Source organism: Oxyura jamaicensis, unplaced genomic scaffold (genome assembly GCF_011077185.1).
Source record: "Oxyura jamaicensis isolate SHBP4307 breed ruddy duck unplaced genomic scaffold, BPBGC_Ojam_1.0 oxyUn_random_OJ70569, whole genome shotgun sequence".
Taxonomy (NCBI): domain Eukaryota; kingdom Metazoa; phylum Chordata; class Aves; order Anseriformes; family Anatidae; genus Oxyura; species Oxyura jamaicensis.
Genome location: NW_023310061.1, coordinates 875 through 6,683, shown reverse-complemented (window position 1 = coordinate 6,683; position 5,809 = coordinate 875). Strand labels below are relative to the sequence as shown.

The 5,809-nt window shown below is 42.3% G+C and overlaps 1 pseudogene; it reads right to left on the bottom strand.

The window, feature by feature from the left end:
• Nucleotides 1-2,165: 2,165 nt before the first annotated feature.
• LOC118159470 lies at nt 2,166-3,244 on the bottom strand (annotated as a pseudogene).
• Nucleotides 3,245-5,809: the final 2,565 nt, after the last annotated feature.

Here is a 5,809-nt window from a genome sequence, read left to right as displayed (position 1 = left end):
TAATATTTGGCTATGAATCTCCCATCTCATTATCAAAAATTGTTTCTTAACCCTAACATTCCCCCCTTTGAAAATACTTCACTCTATTGGGGCAAGTATTTTCATATTCCCCATCATTAGATCGATAGCAGCAGCATTATGCCTTACCATGATAAGGGGTTTTCCTGTAATTTGAACGCTTCATTATTAGATCGTTTGGTGGGGGGGGGGGGGGGGGGGGAGTGGTTTTGGATGTTCCCTAGCAAGGATTTCCATTATTCGGCGGTTCCATGCACTACTCCTAGTTATTTCTCCCCGTATGCACATGTACATTAACCATATTATAAGAAACACAACTATGAGTAAAATGTTCGTTTGTAGGAGAGATCTAACCCATCCTTGTAAGTGAAGCCCTAATCCCTCGAGGATAGCCCCCAACTAGCTTTGTTCAGCTTCATGCTTTTTCTCCCTTAAGTTCTGCTCGACGTGGGCCAATTGGAATATATCATATTATACATCCACGATTACATTAGGGATATACACACAGCAATGATCTATCCTATCTCTCAGGTATCCACATATTCCATGCTCTTTTATTAAAAGCGTATCTAAAGCCATTCTGTTCTGCAAGGTCATTTTAGTAGTGGTCTGCAATTGCAGATTTAGACCTTTAAGTCCTTTCCTGGTCACCATTGCCAATCTGTCCACCTGTGCCATCAAAATATATAGCATTTCTCTATTCCATGCCCTTCCTTTTCCTTTCCATTCATCCCATAATTCTCTTTGTCCTTTCTCATTGTCATAAATTACCTCAGGATCTTGCAGGGAGGGCCTCAGATCCTTTCCCACACAATCCGAGCCTTAAGACAAATTTACTGGAGCATCATTTGCGACCTTGCAGACCAGAGTAGCATTGTTACCAAAATATTCTGTTTTACTTCCTTACTTTTGGGGTATCTCTAAAAATGTAGCACTTATTTGGTTATTACACAATGGTACTCAAAATAATGTGAAAACCTTATGCCAAAATCTAGCCATTCATATACTTTGTATCCTCAGTTTAGTAGGACCTATTGGTTGAGCTTCCAAAAGTCTTGGTACCCGTTTCACTCAAGTGTAATGTATCCAGGCATCCACTCCTTCTACCTTGATAGCCGTAAAGGTTGTCAGTAAGACCTGATAGGGTCCGGCCCACCGTTCCTTTAAAGGTTCTTCATTCCAATTCTTAATATACACTGTATCCCCTGGTTGGACATCATGCACAGGATTTTCCAGACACTGCGTTGTCGAGCTAAGGTTTTGCCAAGAGATAAAACATAATTATAAACATCTTGTTTACCACCAATATGCATACTTGGATTTGGCTCAGGAGATTCATAAGGTTTTCCATACATAATCTCAAAAGGACTTACGGACATTCCACTTCTGGGTTTTATTCTGATTCGTAATAAAGCTATCGGTAAGGCCTGTGGCCATTGTATCTTAGCTTCCTGACAGATCTTACTTATATGCCCTTTTAAGGCCTGATTCATTCGCTCTACTTGACCACTGGACTGGGGTCTCCACGGAGTATGTAAATTCCAGGAGATTCCCAATAATCTACTAACATCTTTAACCACAATTGCAATGAAATGTGGTCCCCTATCTGAAGAGATACCTAATGGTACACCAAACCTCGGGATAATTTCCTGTAACAGCCACTTCACTGTTTCCCTTGCTTGATTGGTGTGACAGGGAAGGGCCTCCGGCCATCCAGAAAAGGTATCTACCCCCACTAATAGATACTTATATCCCCTTTTTCTTGGTAATTCTATAAAATTGATTTGCCAGTAATCACCTGGTTCCATGACTGTTCAAATTCGTCCCATTTCAGCATGTTTCCTTGCCACTGGGTTATTCTTTAAGCAAATTTTACACTTGGACATCACTGCCTTTGCCATTGTTAACATATGTACTGAGGCAATATTATGTTTTAAATAAGTTACCATTGCTTCTGCACCCCAGTAACATTCATTGTGTTTTGTTTGTAATATTTCTCGCATTATCAAGGAGGGTATCACCACCTGTCCGGTAGCAGTCACATACCATCCGTCAGAATTCTTTTGAGCCTTCATCAGTTTTGCCAGCTTCTCATCCTCCTGGGAGTACCTTGGGAACTTTGGGAAGTTAAAACAAGAGAGACCTACCTTTGATGGAATCAAGGCCACCAGTTTCCATACCTCTCGTGCAACTCGTCAAGCTGTCTGGTCTGCCAGCCTATTTCCTTCTGCAACTTCTGATGTTCCTCCTTGATGGGCCTTACAGTGCATTATGGCCACTTGCCGGGGTTTTTGCACAGCCGTTATAAATTTCATTATTTCCTCTTGATGCGTTATGTTAGCTCCTTGTGAAGACAGCAGTCCTCTCTCCTTCCATAACGCCCCATGCACATGAACTACTCCAAAGGCATATTTTGAATCCGTCCATATATTCACTTCCTTTCCTTCACTCAACTCTAATGCTCGCGTAAGGGCTATTATTTCTGCCTGCTCTGCTGAGGTCCCAGGGGTTAGAGAATTCGCTTCAATTCTAGTTCTCGAAGTCGTTACTGCGTATCCTGCATATCGGGTCCCGTTTTCCACGAAACTACTACTATCAGTAAAAAGTTCCCAATCATACCTTTCTAGGGGTGTGTCCTTCAAGTCCGCCCTGCTTGCATACGTATATTCGATGACTTCCATACAATTATGGTTCAGACTTCCTTCTTCCAGCGATGTTCCTAGAAAAACTGCTGGGTTCAACAGATTAGTTGTGTTTAGGGTCACGTCATCCTGCTCAGTTAGTATAGCCTGGTACTTCATCATTTGGCTAGGTGATAACCAATGACCCCCCTTTTGTTCCAAAACTGTAGTTACCATATGTGGCACAAATACTTCAATGCGTTTCCCCAAGGTGAGTTTTCTAGCTTCTTGTATTAGGAGGACTGTAGCTGCTACCGCCCTTAAACACGAAGGCCACCCTGCACTTACTGCATCTAACTGTTTGGAGAAATATCCCACTGGTCGTTTCCAGCTCCCTAACTGTTGAGTTAGCACCCCCAAAGCTAATCGTTGTCTTTCATGGACAAATAATTGGAAATCTTTGACAGGTCAGGGAAACCTAAAGCGGGTGCCTTTGTGAGGGGCTCTTTCATCTTCCTGAAAGCCTCCTTTTGTTCCTTTCCCCAGACAAGCACATGGGCCTTTTGAGCTTCATAGAGAGGTTTAGCTATGAGCCCATAGTCCATTACCCATAGCCTGCACCAACCAGTCATACCCAAGAAGGCCCTCAGTTCATGTAAGTTTTGAGGTTCGGGAATATCACAGATAGCCCGTATTCGATTGACTCCTAATCTTCTTTGTCCTTGTGAAATTTTGCATCCTAAATATATTACTGTTAAGCATGCAATCTGTACCTTTTCTTTTGAGACCTTATACCATTCATTCCAAATTGATTTAAGATTTCAATAGTTACCTGGATGCACTGTGATTCCTTCTCGGTAGCTATTAATATATCATCCACATATTGTAGTAACAAATATTGGTCCCTTGGTACCTGGATACATCCTTGCTTAGTCCAGTCTTCTACTTCCTTAGCCAATTGACTACCGAAGAGAGTTGGTCTATTCTTGAATCCTTGCGGGAGCCTTGTCCAAGTTAGCTGCATCTTCCGTCCGTTGTGCGGATTTTCCATTCAAAGGCAAAAAGTTTCCTGCTATCCTTGTCAATGGGTATGCAGAAGAAAGCATCTTTTAAATCTATTACTGTGAACCATTTATATTTCTCCTTCACAGATGTTAACAATGTGTAAGGATTAGTCACCACCAAATGGATGTCTTTTGTTATTTCATTTATTGCCCTAAGGTCCTGTACCAGCTATATTCCCCATTGGGTTTCTTTACTGGGAAGATTGGGGTGTTATATTCTGATTTGCACTCCTCCAGAATATGGTAGTTAAGAAATTTGTCTATTATCTTCACTATTCCCAACCTTGTTTCCACTTTTAATGGGTACTGCCTGATCCGAACTGGCCTAACCCCTTCCTTCAACTCTATCTTCACAGGTTGTGCACCCTTGATTTTTCAGGTACGTCTGTCTCCCAAACTGTAGGTATGACTGCATCCTCTATCTCTTTTGGTATCTGTGGGACGGCCTTCTCTGTAATCATCAAAATCTGTCCTACTTTTGATTCTGGAATTTTCATAATTAATTCCCCATCCTCGAAGACCAGGGTGGCATTCAATTTTGTTAACAGGTCCCGTCCCAAAAGAGGGACTGGGCAGTCTGGCATATACAAGAATTCATGGGTTATCTCTTTACCCCCAAAGCGTAAATCGAGGGGTCGAAGGAATGGCCGTACCTCTTCCTTCCCGGTGGCACCTACAATTGTAGTCTTTTTATTCCCCACCTTCCCATCTAATTCATTAAGTACTGAATATGTAGCTCCTGTGTCAATAAGAAACTTTACCTCCTTATTCCCTATTTGGATTTTCACAAAAGGTTCCTTATCTTCTGTTAACCTATTATCTAGTCAGCTACTGTATTCTCCCAGCACCATGGCTTTTGCTATTTCTTGATTCTGAAAGAGGTTCTTGGTGCTGGAAAACTGTTGCTCCCTAAAGGGGCACTCATTTTTCCAGTGACCTTCCCTCCTGCAGAACGCACACTGATTCAAACCTAGTCTGTCTACCCTGTTCCTACTGGGACCTGCATATCCTTTCCCTATCCCCGCTCCTCGGCTATTAGGATTTCCTCTTCCCTTACCCCTTAGTCCCAAACCTCCTCGCCCCTGAATTACAGCCAGCAAACGCTGTTGCTGTCTCTTGCTCATTTCCTTCTCCCTATTATTATATACCTTCCAGGCTACCTCTAGTAACTTATCCATGTTCCTCAAGTCCACACCTTCCAGTTTCTGTAGCTTTTTTCCGAATATCTCCCTGTGACTGCCCTAAGAAAAAAAAGGGCTAGTTGAGATTTAGCCTGGTCGGTTTCTGTGTCCAAATCAGTGTGGTTTTTTTTTTTTGTTGGTTGGTTGGTTGGTTTTTGTTGGTTTTTTTTTTAGCAGTTTCCAGAAACATGGAAAGCAATTCCTCCTTTTCTTGCCTCACACTATATAATTTTGACCATTTTATGGTCCGAGGCATAGCATTTTGTACACCAATTTGTACCCAATTCTGATACCTCTTCAGCCTCCTCATTCCTTCCCCAGTATTATAATCCCACTGTGGATCCTCAGTGGGGAAGTTCTGATCAACATTCCCGGGTACCAATCCATTCCGAATATCCTCACGAGCTCTGTCCCTAGCAGCTCGTAATACCATATCCTTCTCTGTTGAGTCCATTAATGTGTCTAGTATTACCTGAATGCCATCCCAATCCGGATTCTGAGTTTTAATTATCATTTTCACCACTCTAGCTATTTTACCAGGATTTTCTCTGTAGGTGCCTGCTGCCTGTTTCCAAATTATTAAGTCTCCAGGAGTAAAGGGCACTTTCACATATATTGGCCCCTCTGTTCCTACTCCCTGCCTGAGGGGAGCAAGTATATTCCCTTTTTGTTTACTTGTATCGCATCCTGTCCTTTGCTGCTGCCGAGTCCTATATGATATTGGGGATGCTAAAGTTGGTATTTCTTCCTTTCCATCACTATCACTATCTTCATCCCCCCTTGCCTTATCCTGACTTAGTTCTGGGGCGGACGGTGCAATATCCAGATCTATATTTCCACTGTCTGCCCTACAGCAATTATTTTTCATAGCTTGGTGTTTCATACAATGCCTGTCCCTGGTACAGGCTTGACATTGTTCATTAGC